The sequence below is a fragment of the Xiphophorus maculatus genome, chromosome 13 (genome assembly GCF_002775205.1).
Source record: "Xiphophorus maculatus strain JP 163 A chromosome 13, X_maculatus-5.0-male, whole genome shotgun sequence".
NCBI classification, from domain to species: Eukaryota; Metazoa; Chordata; class Actinopteri; order Cyprinodontiformes; family Poeciliidae; genus Xiphophorus; species Xiphophorus maculatus.
The window spans coordinates 26,329,507-26,346,995 of record NC_036455.1 but is presented as its reverse complement, the minus strand read 5'-3'; the positions used below and the strand labels follow the sequence as shown (position 1 = coordinate 26,346,995).

Genomic DNA, 17,489 nt, shown 5'->3' with positions numbered 1-17,489 from the left:
AATACAAACTGGTCAATATTGTATAGGCAGAATCTTAGACTACAGCTCAACTGAACCAGCCAACTTCTAATAAAGTCAACCGATGATGAATATCTATCTATCTATCTATCTATCTATCTATCTATCTATCTATCTATCTATCTATCTATCTATCTATCTATCTATCTATCTATCTATCTATCTATCTATCTATCTATCTATCTATCTATCTATCTATCTATCTATCTATCTATCTATCTATCTATCTATCTATCTATCTATCTATCTATCTATCTATCTATCTATCCACTTCATAAATTGATTATAGATTTATAGGTTCGCCCCAATCAGTCTTGCGGCGGATGAGCAGCGCTTTGCACGCGTGCGTGTGAGTGTGTAGGCTGGTGTCACGCGGTTAACGGTGTCAGTTTAACCCGCGCTCCCATCACGCTGGGTGAGACCCTGTGTTCGCCACGCTGCGGTAACGCGCCCGTTAGGAATACAATCTCCGGCTTTGAGCTGCGGCTCGGTCCGCCGGTAACTGAAGGACTTCACCTCTGCCTCGGCTGCCTGCATGGGAGGACCTAACAGCTGCTCTCCTGTCCTCTCCACTCGCTCTCATGCCGGGGAGAAAAAAAGATTTGTCTCCCGAAAACTAACCTCCAAAAACGACGCACGTCTCAAACGCGGACGTCAAGACAAAGTCGCGGGTAAGTTTTCTGCATGCTTTCAGATGTTTATGAAATTTCGCCGTCATTTGTAGCATTATTGATGTGTGCAATTTAGAAAAAAAAAGAGATAAAACCTTCAGAAAGTTGTGTAAAATTTGCAGCAGGTGAGCATGAGATAATTAAGACTGGTTTCATACATTCTGGCGTTTTAGGTGAGTTTTGGTGGAAGGGAACCAGTGAGGATGGATCAGTGGATCAGTGTGTCTGATGATTGTTGTGACTGTTTGTGATGACACCTGTCAGGCTACCTGTTGCAGCCCAGAGCTGACCAGCGTGCCAGCTGTTGTCAGGTATCGATGCTTCTTTGATTCATGCAGAATCCAGACTGCATCTCTACCTCCATTCAAAGTGAAGAAGATCTGAATCTTGTTACAGATTATGATGCAACATATAATTATGACTACGATATCAGCTACACCTGTAAGTTGGTGTCAGAGCAGATCTGACACCATCCAGCTCAGAGCATCTCACTGTGGCCGACACGTTCTTATTCCTCAAATGGAAAATAGTTTCATTTCTAAAAAAAAAATACATTCATGTCAGCTGCAGCTGTGATGGTAAAGCTGCATTATTAGTCAGTCTGCAAGCTGTAAGATGCACAAACAGAGAGGACAACAAGGGACAAGCACTGAGTGTTTGAGGTCTTCTTCCTCATGCTGCTGGAGGGAATCTGAAGTCTACCTGAGACACAACGAGTCCCTTCTCCACCCCCACCTCCTCCTGCAGCCTTCTTCCTTCTCAAAGCTCATTTCCCATGCTTTTCATGCCCGCAGTTTAAACCCCTTTGATGTTTTCTCACTCTGAACCCTGCACAGTGAAAGAGCTCCCTGGTATGTAAATGTTCTCTGATTGACTCCTGAGTCTTTTTAATTAACCCACTTGTATGCACGCTGCAGCTTTGTCCTCTGTGAAATGCCATCAGGGCTGGAGGTGGAGCCGTGATGGAAGAACATGCCGTCAGTTGGATCTTCAAAGTTAGTGGCAGGTTGTGTTTCAGATGATGCCCGGTTTGATATTTTCTGTGACTTACTTCTGCGTGAAATCCTTGGCGGTGATGTTAAAAGCAACACTTCTCACAGCGGCGGTGCTGCAGCTGGCAATAAGGACTGCAGCTACATGATTTAATATTAATGACTTCAAAGATATCAAAAAGGAAGATCTAAGACGCAATATCCTGAAGGGAACTTATATTGATAAAAAGCTTAACTCTAATTGCAATATTTCTCCAGGACCTTCATGTTGAACCTTTTGTTCAAATTAAAGTGGTTTATTAAATCCATAAAAAAGTTTTTTGTTTTATCAAGTGTGAAAGTTATAAGATTTGTGCCATTTTCTACTTTTGTAAAAACTATTTCTGCAAAAACAAAAAAAACAACCAAAAAAACAACTTTCCCATCATAGTGGACTTTGTTCCACCGTACAGAAACCAGAAGCTGAGGATGGATGGGCCCAGCAACTAGCCATGTGATTTCCACTTTCTGTCAGTAGGTGGCAAAATGCTCTCAGGGATAAGGAGAGACCCTGCATCTGCTCCTGGAGGGGCAGCTTCAGCAGACACATCGCTGCTTCTCTGCCTCACCTCGGAGATTTTTCAGTAAAATATATCAAAGCAACATTCAGCCTGATCCCAATGCTCAGATTTTTTTTTACAGAAAGTGACAGTTTTACTGTTTACATGGTCAGACCAGTCTTCAGAAGAAGTTATTTGGCACGGGCACCAGAGTTGGATTCCTTCACACTTCCCCAAGCAAACAAGCCAGAGTTTGATTAAAGCGGACCGAACAGGGCTGTGGATCCACCCTAAAGGGGATGAAATGTGTTTTCCAGGAAACAGAAAAATAAAACATAAACATCTTCTCCTGAAAAGGAAGGCTGGCCTGATGATCTCACACATATTTGTCATATTTTTAAGCTATTGTGGCAGAACGTATCATTATCTGTGCTCATAAAGGTGAGTCCTCCTGCTGTGGAGTCAGTTTGGCCCCAGAGACTCATTTACATCTTGAACATCCTTATTTCTGAACCCGATCAGCCCAACGCTGTGAGAAGTTGAATAACAAGAGATGGACGGAGTGTTCCTGAGCTCAGGATCAACTCCTGAATGTCTAAGTTCTGAGTTTGGTTAGAAAGGTGAACCTGTGGCATGTTGCGTCCCGTCCTCGGGGTCGTCCTGCTTACACTGCAGACTGGTGTGCCTGTCTCACAGAAGACCTTGTGACCTTGTCCTAGAGCGGTTTGTGTGGTCTATGTTAAAATTATTGTAACATTATATTCTAATATTATGATTATTTAATGTTGGTGTCACTGAAGTCCTGTGTAGCATAGGGAATTAGTTTTGTAATAGAAAAAAATTACGATTTTATAACTTGTTTAAAAACGAAGCCATTTATTGAATTCAATATCCCACTGCAATAACTCAGACTTCAAAACTCTATTGTGTATGCTACTCAAAAAGGTTGGGGATATTTGACCTTTGGGTAAAATTTATTGGAAGTGTGAAAAGTTTATGTTAGTTCATGTTTCTAACCTTAGAAACACTCAATGTTCAGTTGTAACAGCAGTGGAGCAGATCTTGTTGTCCTTCAACATTAATTACAGCTTTACACAGAGTTAACAAGGCGACTTATAGTCTGTAAGTGTTTCTCCTTCCAGCTCTCAATCCAGCATGAAGAACTTCTCTGAAGAAAAACAACCCCGCAGCATGATTCTGCCTGCACCGTGTTCCATGGAAGAGATGATGTGTTCAAGGTTGGATGCAGTGGTAGTTTTTCTGAACAGAGTGTTTTACAGAAGAGTAATTGCTATGGATGCACAGATACAAACATTTGGGCCGGTGTCTATTGCTGATATCAATACTGCTGAATTTATCAATATTTTATTTTATCAACATTTTTATTTGATTCATTGTCAGAATAATCTATAGATTACTCAATTACTAAAATAATTACAACAGCAACATAGCCACTGCATGTAATGAATTGTAGTACATTGAAGTGAAACAGTCTGCTTTGTGAATGAATATGGATGTATATGGATTACGCTACTGGTTGTGTTTTGTCGTTCTTGGTAGTCGGTGTTGTAGTGGATGTGCGCAGCAGTCAGAATCATTCTACTGTATGTTGGGCAAATATTAGAAGAATTCTTCTTCTGTTCAGGTTTTTACCCATTAAAACAACTCAAACATGGGTCAGGTATGGAGAGCCTTCAGCCCCTCTAATGTCCAGGACCTGCTGTAGTCCTGCTGTGTTTCACTCTGTTTTCACAACCTGCTCCTCAGACTAGCAACTCTACATTACAAGTTTGTGTTTGCTGCAGAAATTGCTGTTAGAGCTTCTGAAAAGCTGAAGCTTCTGAGCACTGAAACCGTTTTACAGTACGAATGCGTTAAGACTGAACTAGATTTTTGCTGGTTGAAAATCTAAAATACCCAGAGGAGTCAAACCTGAACTGTTTACACTGGGCATACAGTTAGGACCAAAATTAGTCATCGCCCCAGCAGCGTTAGGTTTAAAGCAATATTGACTAATTGACCAATATGTTCCTTGATGTGATATTACCTTTTCGTTGAGGACCAACCAGAGTTTAGACTTGGAACTGATGGAGAACCTGTAGAGAGAGTGAGAGATCGTTGTGATGGCAGAGAATCCTTCAACCTGAAGGGTTTGGAGCAGATCACCAATGATGAATCATCACAGGAACAAAGATTTGTATGCTGTGAGACCATTAAAGATTTTTACATCGATTACTTAGATTACATAGATCAATATGATGACAAAACAAAGATTACTAAAAAATGTGAAAAAGCAAAAACTTCTTTTATTTTTCTTTTATTTTATTTCATTACAGCTGATTTATCTGCTTCAGCTACACCCTCTCTTACGGCCTCACTCCTCTTAAAGCACACTTTACTATTTCAGTTGCTTGGGTCGTGGCTTTGGGTCAGATGGAGTGAACAGCATGTCCAAGGAAGTCAGATGTTTTTTAATTATTATTATTATTCAGGATAATATCGTTTTTAACGGCGACGTCCCAAAACGAAGCTGTTGATCTTTCCATCCTGCTATCAGAATGCCACAATTAAACGGATACAGTGAAGGAAACAGTAAATGAGTAAGATGGAGCATGTAATGTGGAGCGTCAGGGAGCGACGGGGTGAGAAAAAGAGAAGACACGATTACAGAGAAGGCTTTGAAGTGGAGTTTGGCTATGGGAATCCTAGTGTGCCTTCAGGGGAAAGCTCCTCTCACACAACATCAATAATGAATGAAAGATATCTTGTTCAGTAGAAGATTGAACTTAACTGGCATACTGATTTGTTACCATGAACCTTACGTAAAAATTGCATCAGTGTGTTTGTTATACCTCATTAGTTAGATAAGACTAAAGACAATGAAGGGGAATTGATGAGGTTTGGAAGCAAACAAAGGAAAAATATGGCAATATTTTCACAACATCCAGAGTATCAACACAGAGTTGCCATGCTGTTTTACTTACAAACAGCATCTGGAGTCATTTCTATGTTCAACACTCATGATGGCAAACACTTTTGTGCATAGATAGGTTTGTTCAAATAAAGACCACATTGCTGACGGTTATACATGCAGTGTGTTGCACATAGCATGCAAAATGAATGAGCATAGTATGAACAAAAGCATTCATACCTGTGTGATAATTTTCATATTTTATCTCGTTACAGTCCAAAACTTTTATGTGTTTGATTGGATTTATGACAGACCAACATAAAGCAGTTGCAAAACGATTTCCCCTGGACTGAATGTTGACCCTAGTGACTGAGATCAACGCTTAGTTGATTTTTATTTATTTTTTAATTAAATTAAAAAAAATTGAATAAAATGTGTTTTTATTTATTTATTTATTTAATAGACTGTTTTTTTGTTTGTTTTATTTCTACAATTTCCCTGAGGGAAAATCCCAAGATTAAATAGATAGATAGATAAGATAACTAATTTATTAATGTCTGGGCTGAGATAGGCAGTTAAATAAAACAATGTAGTCATCTTTCTTTTATGTGTTTGTTTAGTGTTGATGTTCTCTTGATGCTGCGATCTGTTTGAAGAAGTTGAACCTCTACTCCAGCTTCAGGTCTTCTGCAGCCTCTAACAGGTTTCCCTCCAGGATTATCCTGGATTAGCTCCATCCATCTTCTAATCAACTCTGACCTGCTTCCCTGTCTCTGCTGAAGAAAAGCAACCCTTCAGCATGATGCTATAAATAAGATGTTTCACTGAACATTAAATTCAAATAAATTCAAAAATATTTTGTTTATCCTGAGGCAAAATTAAATGTTGTTATATCTCATACATATATCTTGGAAGAGTTGTGGATGGTGATGCTGTGAGCAGGAAGAACCGTTTATCTGTCGCACCAGAACAAGTTTTTGTTTTTTTTGTCTTCTCATCATTTTTCCTGACCCCTGGACATCGTGTTGACCTGACCTGACAGAGATCAAGGCAAAGTAAGACATAACTTTATTGGTATCTGGGATGAAATAGGAAGTTAAATAAGACAATTATTCTTTTTTTATGTATCCGTTTAATACTGTGAGATTTTCTTGACGTAATGCAATGCAATCTGTTTGAGGTGATTTGTGTCTAAGGCAGAGTTTGAAAAGCACACTAAAATCAAGCTGGGCATTCATATCTGTGCCTCTCTCCCTCTTCTTCTCTCTATCCTTTTTCTCTCATACCGTCCTCATCCACATTCCCTCCATTGTTCTCCAGAGCCCAAATCCTTGATCCCGTGTCCAGCTTAAGATCCAACAGTGGCAAAAACGTGAATTCTTGACAATTTCCAACCCACCTTCAGATTTTGATCAGGAGTGTATGTATTGTTGGTAGTTGAACATTCTGATCCATGATCTGCTCCCATGTGTTTTTTTTGTTGGTTTAGGTTTTTTTTTTTTTTAGATCTACTCCTACTTTGATGACTGTCAAGTCAGAAGTTGGTTTGTTAAAGGGAAGAATCAGCCAATTATGCTAAGTTTTAATTTAACAAATGGAAAAGCAAACATTGATTATGATGATGCAGTGATTTACAGTGACAATGCTTCATGAGTTTGCTTGATTTTCAGTCTGTGTGGGCAGTTTTTTTTGTTGTTGTTTTCTTTTTTGCTTTTGTGTTACTAGCGGTCTTTAATCACAGGAAATTGGTAGACAAGACAGGATTGAGAATGAACCTTTGGACAGCTGCATCATAGAATAGAATAATAGAATAGAATAGAAGTACTTTATTCATCCCAGCAGGGAAATTACTTCGCAGTTACAGCATAGAGACAAGACACAATAACAACTACCACTGAGTAGTAGTTGTAGATAAAATAAAAAATAAAAATAAAATATAGAATGCTATGAATTGTATCAAGAATGGAATATAAAAATCCTTTATTGTCCCACAGTGGGACAATGAATCAAATACCAGAAGCAAATTCAAGAGAAGTGGAAGCATGCATTTTTAACACAAATGTGAAAATAACAAATAAGAGACTGTAAATAGGATAATAATACCATGCAGTTATTAAAAATAGATTATAAACATATTCAACTACAAAAAAGGTAAAAAATATGTATTTTTATTCTTAACCTTGATAGAGTGGAGGCTGTTTTCACACAGTAACTTAGATGAATGACAGACGTCTTTGTGAAGTGAGGCAACTGATTTCTGCATGAAACAGGTTAAGATATTTTAAGTCTTTTTTTTTTTGCAGCTGAATTTTTATTGGTTGGTTTCCACTTATCAAGCAAGCAGAACAAAACATGTTGGCAGGCGGTAATATTTACACTCTAACAAAGATGGACATAATTACAGGTATGAAGCAACATTCAGATTTTCAGATTGTTGTGTGACAGTTGACCAGGATAGAACTGCATCCCACGGTTTATGACCCATGACCTGTCGCTGCCTTCACCGATGGAAAGCTGCTCTTTCAGAAAGTTTGCAGTGAACGTTAGCGTGGTGTTACCATCGGCTCCTTTTAATGCCATAAATGGGGATATTTTTGCATCAGGCTCATCATTTTAAATCACTGACGTTTTGTCTAGGAGAGCTTTCTGCTATTTGAGGCAGGAAAGCAGTGAATCTCTCAGGTCTCTCAGGTCCATGTTCATCGTCTCCAGTCCGTTTCCCCGCTGTTTTGCTTTGGTTAGCCTTGATTACCAACATCTTTACGGACCTCCTCCAGCTTCTTCTTCTCTTCGCTCTTAAAGCTGCTCAGACCCTGCATGATCTCATTTTTCATTGAGATAATGTCATTTTGAATTCTGTTGATATTGTAGTTTATAAATTCTTATTCTTACTAAACATGGGGTTATCAATATGTAGTTCTATACTTCTACTTTTTTATAAACTTTTTATACTTTTCTTTTGTTATTTTGTTTGTATTTCCTCTAACTCTAGTAAATCACCCTGAATTGCCTTGTTGCTGAAAATGTGCTATATAAATAAAATGACCTTACCTTGTTGCATATATTTTGGGTAGCCTTAGCTGTCGTTAGCTCGCTCTCCTCTCTTGGCTCTGTGTCCTGCATCATTCTGACTTTGTTCTCGGTGTTTGTTGGGTCTGCCCTCATCTGGTCATAACTGTTAGTATACCAGGTCTCTTTTTCAATCTGACTCCAGGGATAGTTGTCATTATGAAGACAAACTGAATCAGTTTATTGAGTTTAGTAGCATTTACTTGTCTCTGATCAGGACGGTTCAAAGTTTTAAACTGCCATCTTGGAAATGCTCAAGGAAATAAAAAAAAACAAAAAAAAACAAATAAGCATTTTAAGTCTCTTTAAGTGAAAGACAGTCTGAATGAATAAACTTAAGGTGTCAGATGATTAACTACAATCTATTGAAAATAGACAAACTGTTCTTTGTATTTCTTTACAGTCTCCAACTACCCAAACAGTTTGAACATATGATCATCCAGGTTCAGCCCTGCAGCTCTCCATCAGGTTCAGAAACATGCTTTTTGTCCAAAGAAATTATTTCTTTCTGTCAACTTTTCAGCCAGCAGGAGGAACAGAGTGATTTCAGTTAATTAAACACGTGTTCAATTCCCCTACAAAACTCACCATGAAATAATTATGACACAGTCTGCCACAATCTTGGGGACACAACTGAGATGATGATAATGTAGTCTGATGGTGATGGTAAGCATAGAGGAGCAAACTCTTTCATGTTCTCAGCATCCGGCATTCTGACTATTTTATAGGGCCGAGAACAGAGATTTCTCTGCAGAAGAAGTTACTTGAAGGGCAGCTGACTTCGCTTTAACTACCATTTTAATATGCATTGTAAATGACATTATTCTCATGTGTATAATCCTCTTTCTTACCAATAATCTTGGATCCTCATGTGTCAGTCTGTTAAGGCTTTGTGACAGTTCAGTAAGTGAAGCTGTTCCTTTAAACCTGCTCCATGCCAGACCTCAGAGTGGATTCTCTCATCGTACTGAACTTACAGTGAAAACTTGTGTCATCTAAAGACTTGATATGTATTAGTGTGATGCATGCCAGTCACACAACAAAGCAATTAAAAAAGTTTTTCCAGGAACTCGTGTCGTTTCCGGGGGTAGACCCCATCAGATTTGTTTTTACGCCTAGACAGCCAAAGGCCGTGGTTGTTTTCATTTAGCGCAGAAGTTACCAACTCATCAAGGCAGAGGCCACAAGACTAACAGTTAGTCACAGCAAAGCTAATCAGACCAGGTCTCTGAAGAATGATGGTGCTTGGTTATTAATGGGGTATTATTATATATTTTTAGGTAGAGATGTGTGATATGGCATAAAATTCATGTCCCTACATCTATGGTAATGGGTGGCAGCAACGATATATCACAATGTTTTTGGTATAAAATTAACAATAGAAAATAAAATAAAAAATCACATACTAATTGAGTGGAATGCATTTATTTCTATGTGTTAAAAAAGTTTTTTAGCTTGTTTTTGTGGATGCATCTTTTGTAACGTTTTGTTTTCTTTAAAATGAGATGTTTTTAAGGGAGACCTGGCAATGAAAGCCTGGGGCACCTCAATGGTGACTACCTGGTTAAATCAAAGCTAAATAAGTAAAATAAGTGAAAAACATACCTCTATATAGAAACACAATAACTTTAATGCAGTGGATGTCTGTGTCCAATCCTGCTTTTACTCCCCCGTGTATGAGACTTGAACTTGTAGTCAGCTTCCTTGGTTGGCATTCCTGGTATTTTCATCTTCATCAGAACTCTGAAACCTGCAGGAAACTCTTCAAACATGTCATTACTGTTCTCACACACATGATTAGCTTCCATTTTTCAAGAAATCTGGATAAAAAAGTGAGATTTAGATATAGGTCTGAAATTCAGTTAGTCTTTTTTATTATGTGAATCACATGTAAAAGTTATTTTAATGTACCGTAATGCTTGAGAAAGAATGACATAAATTCAAGTTTTAACTGCTATATGGACATAAATAGGCAAATCAGAATGCATCCAATGTAAGTTGGATGTAATGTACATTTAGCTGTATTAAGGCAGCTGTAACTTCAAGCATGTCAATATTTCACTGAAGTGCTCGCTCTCAGTGACTTCAGCAACAGGTGACAGAAAAATATAAGTGCTTACAAGGCAGCAGATGCCTCAGCTAAAAAACTCTGAAGATGCTGCGAATGCAACATCTTCCCTTAAACCTTTTCGCTGGACCTGCTGGAGAGGCTGTTTGACACAGACCACTTCTTATCCAGCTACATCTGATTGTAATCCTCTCAAATTTGCCTTGCAGGCTTTCCTGATTGCAAAGAACAGCCACACTCCACAGAAAAGCTGCAAGCCTTCAGAAGCCTCACTCCATTACTGTCACATTGCACACAACTCTGGGGAATGCTTAGCACTGCAAGTTAAAGTTTACCAAAGTGACAAACTTTAGTCAAGTTTGTCACTTGCTCCGTCTCAGCAAGAGGAGCACAGGGAGAAGTTCTCCTTCTACAGCCGCAAAATCACAATCAAACACCTATAATAAATAAAAGTAAACAAACTCATAACATTTTTGTTTAATCTTCTTAAAGAGGCAGCAACATGTATTTTCTTGGCATATAGTGCCAATTGTTTAACATAAATAATTAACTGTTAAATTCAGTGAATGGGACTTAAAAGAAATGTTGCATTTTCATGTCTTAAAATTGGACCTCTGTCTCTTTAAACACTTCTGCTCTATCTGAAACTCCGCCTTCATTAAGTCGTCACAGCATGTCTCCTTGATTATCCCTTTAACAACATTTTTACTGAGAAGTAGCTTGTTTACTGAGCAAACCAGTAAACAAGCTACTGGTTGTTTACAGTAGCTTGTTTACTGCTACAGTAAACAAGCTACTGCCGCTGGCTAGTCTGAAGGAGCTGAGTGGGGGGATTGTGGGGGAGGGCTGCTCTGTGAGTTGAAAGTGCAGAAGCTGCAGCTCTGAGGAGGAGCTGCATCTGGTAGGGGAGGCTAGGTTGGGAGAGACAAACCCTAAAGACTATCAGCTGGAATTGGAGCACAATATGGTTCCACATTGTATTGACTCAGGGAGGCAGCAATCCAGCGTCTCACAAGTTTTACACACCAAACCTTTCAGTTTTATATTGAAAAATTTTTTAGATAATGTTCTTTATACTTCACAACTGCATACTGCTTTATGTTAGTTTTCCATATTAAATTTCAATAAAATATATTTATATTAGTGGTTGTGACAAAATATGTAAACGTTCATGGGGTATGAATACTTTTACAAGCCTCTGTAAAATAAAGAAAACCTCAAGGTTGCACAACATGGACACCTGCAGCTTATAGACAAGTGCGCCCTCTAGGTGTATTTTTCTTTTTTCTTTTTTCATAGCTTGCTGGTGCAGCGTGTATTTCAGATTCACTTAATAGTCTGGAAATTACAGTATCTGGTTGGGCCATCCTTAGCAACAATAATTGCAATCCAGCGTCTTCTCTGCAACACATTTTGTGTGTCATCATCATAAACATGGCAAGAAATGCTGATTGAGTCTCCTTCCAGCCGGCCCGCTGCACCCTGGGGCCGATCAGTCCAGTCACGTCTGCTGGCCCTCAGAGCTGTCTTAAACACCGCACAGATCAGCTCGTCTCAGCCGCTTTGATCTCTTTCAGATAGCGGGAGTTCTCAGAGGGAAAATCCATAGTAAAGCTTTTGGACTTCGCAGTGCTGAAGCAATCTAGTAAAATGATGCTGGCATATGAGGAGCCTTCTAAAAGGAGGTCTGATTTTCACCCAGTGAGACAGACTCTGCAGGGGCGTCCCAGGAGGACAGAAACAATAAAATGAGAATATCGTTGCGTGGCAAACAGAACACAAATAAATCTTTTAGATTTGCCCATGAAGAATTGAACTGCTCATGTGCATCAAAGCCACAGTGATTTGTGGTGCGCTACACAGAGGAGCTTTTGACTTTAGACACCAGCTTCTTGTTTGGTCAATAGCTCTTAGAGTGAGTTCTAGGGATATTGAAGGGATTTTTGATTGCTGTGGGAAGTAGAAGTTCTTCTAAAAGCAAATTATTCTGAACAAGGGTTTATTTAAAGGGCCAGGATTATGTGCTTTCCAGGCACATAGTGCAATTTTATAGCACAACCAACTTACTATGTCAACTTGAGTTGTTATAAAATTGCTATAAATATAAAATATGACTTAAAATAAATTGTACTTTGTAGTTTAATGCCTTGAAATTGGGCCTCTGTGTCTTTAAAAACGCCTGCTCTTTTGAAACTCCTCCTTCAGGACGTCATCACAGCATGGCTCTATTAAGCCTTTAACAATGTTTTTACCAGTGATGCCCTGAGAAGTAGCTCAGTGCAATACTTGTTGTATCTGCAGATGAGCAGTTCCACCAGGTGTTTGCTAATTGCTGCTGGCTACTCTGAAGGAGTGGAGCGGGAGAGTCGACAAGGAGGGTTGCTCTGTGAGGAAGAAACTTGGAAACTGCAGCTCTGAGAAGGAGCTGCATCTTGAAGGCGGGGCTAGGTCCACTCAGGCGACGGTTGCCATGGGAAAATAATATAGTCATGCATGAAAGAATTAAACGTCCACTATTATGCAAAGTTCACTTTTCTGTAGTACCAGCTGGGTATCAACTGCTTCTACAAAAACACCCAGCTGTTTATTGGGAATAAGTACTTTTTTTGTTTTTGTCTAAATGCTGAGTCAGGAGGGCATGGCCAGCAGCAGCTCATTTGCATAATCATGATATGACCCTAACACAGCGCATTCCTTAATGAGCTCAAAACAGGCAGAACCGGTCGGGTGAAGTCTCAATATCTGAAAATGATTTTGTGTTTCAAATCTGATAAACATGTTTTGTGTAGGCCACAGACCTAACCTAGCTTGTTCAAGGAAGAAGCATAATAGTGGATCTTTAACACTTTATGTATGTTTTTGATGAGGGAATAACATTATACCATGATGTCAGGCTCTAAAAACTTGATTACTTCATACTGTCCAATTAAAAAGAATCATGCTGTAGAAATGGCTGAGGGTTTTGAAATTACTGTTATTTATAAGTTATAGTTTACAGTGGTGAAACTCAAAATCACATCAGCCAGATGATGATGATGTTGGGAACAAAGTAAAGCCTTTTACCAGTTCCAGCTGGACTAGGATCTTGTTGCTGTAATGGTTATTGTGCAGAGTCTCTCTGCCTCACACTGTGCTGCACACAGGCTGCCCTCTGCTGACCCAGCAGCTCTGTCCTGCTGCTGGCCGTTAGAGGAACTCAGTCAGTGCAACCTCTTAGTTTGAGCGCACTCTCAGATATACAGCAGCAGAGTTTTGAACTTAATGTAAAGGCTTACATAATAATGTACAACAAAGCCTGAAAATTTCATATGCATTGTATCAATTTCTTTCATTCTCACTTTCATCAGAACTCTTGCTGCAGCTTTTAATCATCTGAAGACTTTTGACTGATTTTTAAAATCTTTTATTATCGTTTTTTACTTTCTTGTAGTAAAGCCCTAACGTAACAAATGACCTAACATAACAAATGCATGGACTAGTTGTTCAGCATCTCTCTGGGACAGAATATTTCTAATTTTAACAATATTCTGGATGTGAAAGAAAAATAAAAGTCTTAACAACTGTTTTATTAATGTTATTACTGGGGGCCAGAGCCTGTGGTACAAAGATAACTGCTGTTTAGTCGGAATTTAAAAGTAGAACATTCAAACTGAGGTCTACACACTGTCTTAACCCTGTTGCCTTTAAGCAAGAAGGTCCTGGGTTCAAATCCCGGCCCGGGGTCTTTTTGCACGGCGTTAGGATGTTCTCCCTGTGCATGCACCGGTTCTTCCTCACACTGTCCAGAAACATGACTGTGAGGCTAAAGGTTGCTAAATTGACCTTAGGAGTTAATGGTTGCTTGTCCTACGTTGCCTTGCAATGGACTGTCGACCTGACCAGGGTGTTAAAAACAATTATGCAGCAATGCTTTGCGATTATTATTTATTAGTAAATATAGTCCAAATGATGTCCACTTCTACACTTTTCTGTGACTCTGCCAGTCTCTGTGTATCTCTGAAAAAATTCTGAACTCAGTGGACACCTCATGGTACATGGCTACAGTGGTGGTGAGCCATTGATCAGTTTTACAGCGGCTATCTTGGTCCCATGATGCCAGAATGTGAACGGGACGATGAGGAGGATGGTGTAGGTACTAATTCTGACTGAACCAGGAAAGATTTTGGTCAATTCAGGGATCAAACACTTGTGAATTTTGCCACTCCTTGTTAGAGATCAGCAAGTTGTGGAAAATTACTGAAACATTGTGCAGTTGGACATGTGCATTCAGATACGTAGAGAAAGTCACTTTAAGGTCATCTGTAAAGGTCATAGTGCCTTTTAGGTTCATCCTGAAATGTTACCTGAAAGCTGAATATCCCTTACTTTTCCTGAGTAGTGCCCAAAAACAAACATCTTCTCAGGACGAATACAAATGGCAAATGGTCTGAACTTATATTTCCAATCATTTTGATCACTCAATGCGCTTTATACTATAGTCAGATTCACCCATTCACATTCACAAATGCTCACACATTCATACACCAATACGCAGATTGGTAGGCAATTGAACCTAAGACCTTCTGATCACAAGATGACCACGCTACCCACAGAGCAACAGTCACCCAAAAACAAGTCAACTCAATAAAGGCAGATTCAAGATTAATTACATATTTGATATTTGTCATTAAACAGCACATTCAAACTTAGTTTGTTTTTTTTGATTAAAATTTTTTAATTGGTTAAAACTTCTCTATAAAAGGAAACCTGGCAGATTCCATCCAGTCACTGAGTTCCAACAACCCCTCACACTGCACATGCATGTAGCAACAGTGGAGAGAAAAACTCCTTCAACATGAAGACTGAGGAACACAGCAGAGGGGTCAGACCGGTAGAGAGATTTATATCAGGGTTAGGTTTAAAAAACATTTTCCCATCATCTGAAATATGGAAACAGGAAAATAAAACTAAACAGACCGGCTGGGCTGGGAAGCAGAGAGGACGACCATGGAGGAGCTGCAGAGATCCACAGCTCAGGTGGGAACATCTGTTGACATGGAAACACACAGCCACATTCGACATACGGCTTGAGTCATGAGCATGAGCTTCAGTTTTAGTCTGTAGATGTACGTGGCTGGTAGACTCAAAGCAAAACAGTTGTTTCTGTGCAGCTCTACAGAAATTGACCAACTTCTGGCTGGTTGAAGATAAAACTGCAGATAAGTGAGAAGCAGAGAAGAGCACACTCATGAACACACACCTGTGTGTGTGTGAAGCACTTCAGAGCGTGGAGCACTGTATGCCTTTAATTAGAGAGTAGCTGTTACAGTATGTACTTGTAAAAAGATCGTGAAGTAGCCTGTTTTATAAAAAATACATGGAAGTGTTTGTTGTGGAGCTCTCCTGTGGAGGATCTGTCAAAGTGTGTATTTCACAGAGTGTGTGTGTTGTGAGAGGGGGCTCTTTTGACCTTGCTGTTGTTTCTTTCGATTTTTACCACTCACACACTGTCAGGCAAATTTAATGCAGTGCATTGATCAACTTCATATTGAAACCAACTCTTTCTGCCTCCCCCATCACTCAACAGGTTTCTCTCCCGCTCACACACAAGCGCTAACTAAAATTGCTGATTGATTACATGTTGCTATGGATAATAGATGGTGACCTCCAGTTTGCCTTTGCTGCTGCTGCTGCTGTTGTCTCAGCATGAAGAATAGCCACAGGATCCCAAACCAATGATCTTTTCCCCATCCTGCCCTAAAGCCTCTAAGTCTGAATAATTCAATTTGTATCCACTAAAGCTGCATTTGTCAAACTGGGTTTGTGCTTGCAGCTCCTTTAGCCAGCCTGCTGCACTCCACACACTTTGATTCACAAAATTCCAAAGACATTTGAAGTCACTGTGTGTGCAGGAAGAGCTGGAGAACTTCTCCAACATCCTGAAAATTCATTATGTTCAGTTCTAGACAGCATAAATTGTGAATGCAATTTCAAACATGTTTCCTCCAATTAGAAAGGATTTCAGTGGCATTTTTATAACTGAAAACCATAGAATGTTGCGTGGTTGCAAAAGTACCACTGCTTTAGTTGGGCTTTTTAGTACAACTGTTTATAACTCCGTATAAAATTCTTATTTAGTGAAAAATTAAAAGGCTTCCTTTAAAGTGTCAAAAATGGCATAAAAGTCGTTGAGTTCTTGAAAAATTTCCCCAAACACTCTGGGGCGCTTTAACAAAGAGGAACGTCCATGACACACAGTTGAAAGCAGATGTTTACATTTACTTTATGAAAAGAAAAGGTTGATGGAAACGGCAACATTTGAAAGAAAACTTCCTGAGTCATACTAGAAAGTTTTTACTGTTGCTTTTGGTGGTTTTTGGTTTTTCAGTAGCCACTCCTCTGCTACTGTGCTACAGCAGAGATTGCTGCATCAGAACTTATTCAGTGAATGTGTTTCAAACGCTCCCATCCACTTGTGGCTCTGTCTGCAAAACCTGGAAAATTTTCAAAGTCCAAACTTCCACTCATATCCAGGCTGGGATGTGAGTGGTGGAGCCAGTGGTCGCGTTAAACCCAATATTTTCAGTCTGGTGACGGAAAAATCAGATAGCCATCCATCATTGACTTGGTTGGTTTATGATGAGTTAATTTTCACTGTGAGTTGCCCTGCAGTGGACTGGACATCTGTCTGGAGTGAACCTCACCTCTCATCCCCCTTGTTCCTAGATGATAAGTGTGTTACATAATGGATGGATTTGATGTAACATGGGGCTGCACATTAGTGCAGTTGGTAGAACTGTTGCCTTGCAGCAAGAAGGTCCTGGGTTTGATTCCCGGCCCGGGATCTTTCTGCATGGAGTTTGCATGTTCTCCTTGTGCATGCTGGGTTCTCTCCAGGTACTCCGGCTTCCTCCCACAGTCCAAAAATAGGAGGTGTGAGTGTGCATGGTTGTTTGTCCTGTCTGTTTCTGTGTTGCCCTGCGGCAGACTGGTGACCTGTCCAGGGTGACCCTGCCTCTCACCTGGAAAGTTAGCTGGAGATAGACACCAGCGCCTCCTGACCTCACTAAGGACAAGGGAGTTAGAAAATGGATGGATGTAACAGTGAGGCATACCTCTGGATATATTTTTAGACAAAATCTCAAATGATGTGGAATCTAACTCTCAGCCTGGCTTCCTGGCCAAAGCCACATGACATGCAGCTGGGCTGCACCTCTCCAAGGGAAAGCCCCCCCACACAGA

At 39.7% G+C, this 17,489-nt stretch overlaps 1 protein-coding gene across 1 annotated transcript in view; it reads left to right on the top strand.

The window, feature by feature from the left end:
* Positions 1-404: 404 nt before the first annotated feature.
* rarb (retinoic acid receptor beta) overlaps positions 405-17,489 on the top strand; it is a 146,195-nt gene continuing 129,110 nt past the window's right edge. The window contains exon 1 of the mRNA XM_023345136.1: positions 405-689. The gene's annotated coding sequence lies outside the window, so the exon portion shown is untranslated. The remainder of the gene's footprint in view (positions 690-17,489) is intronic.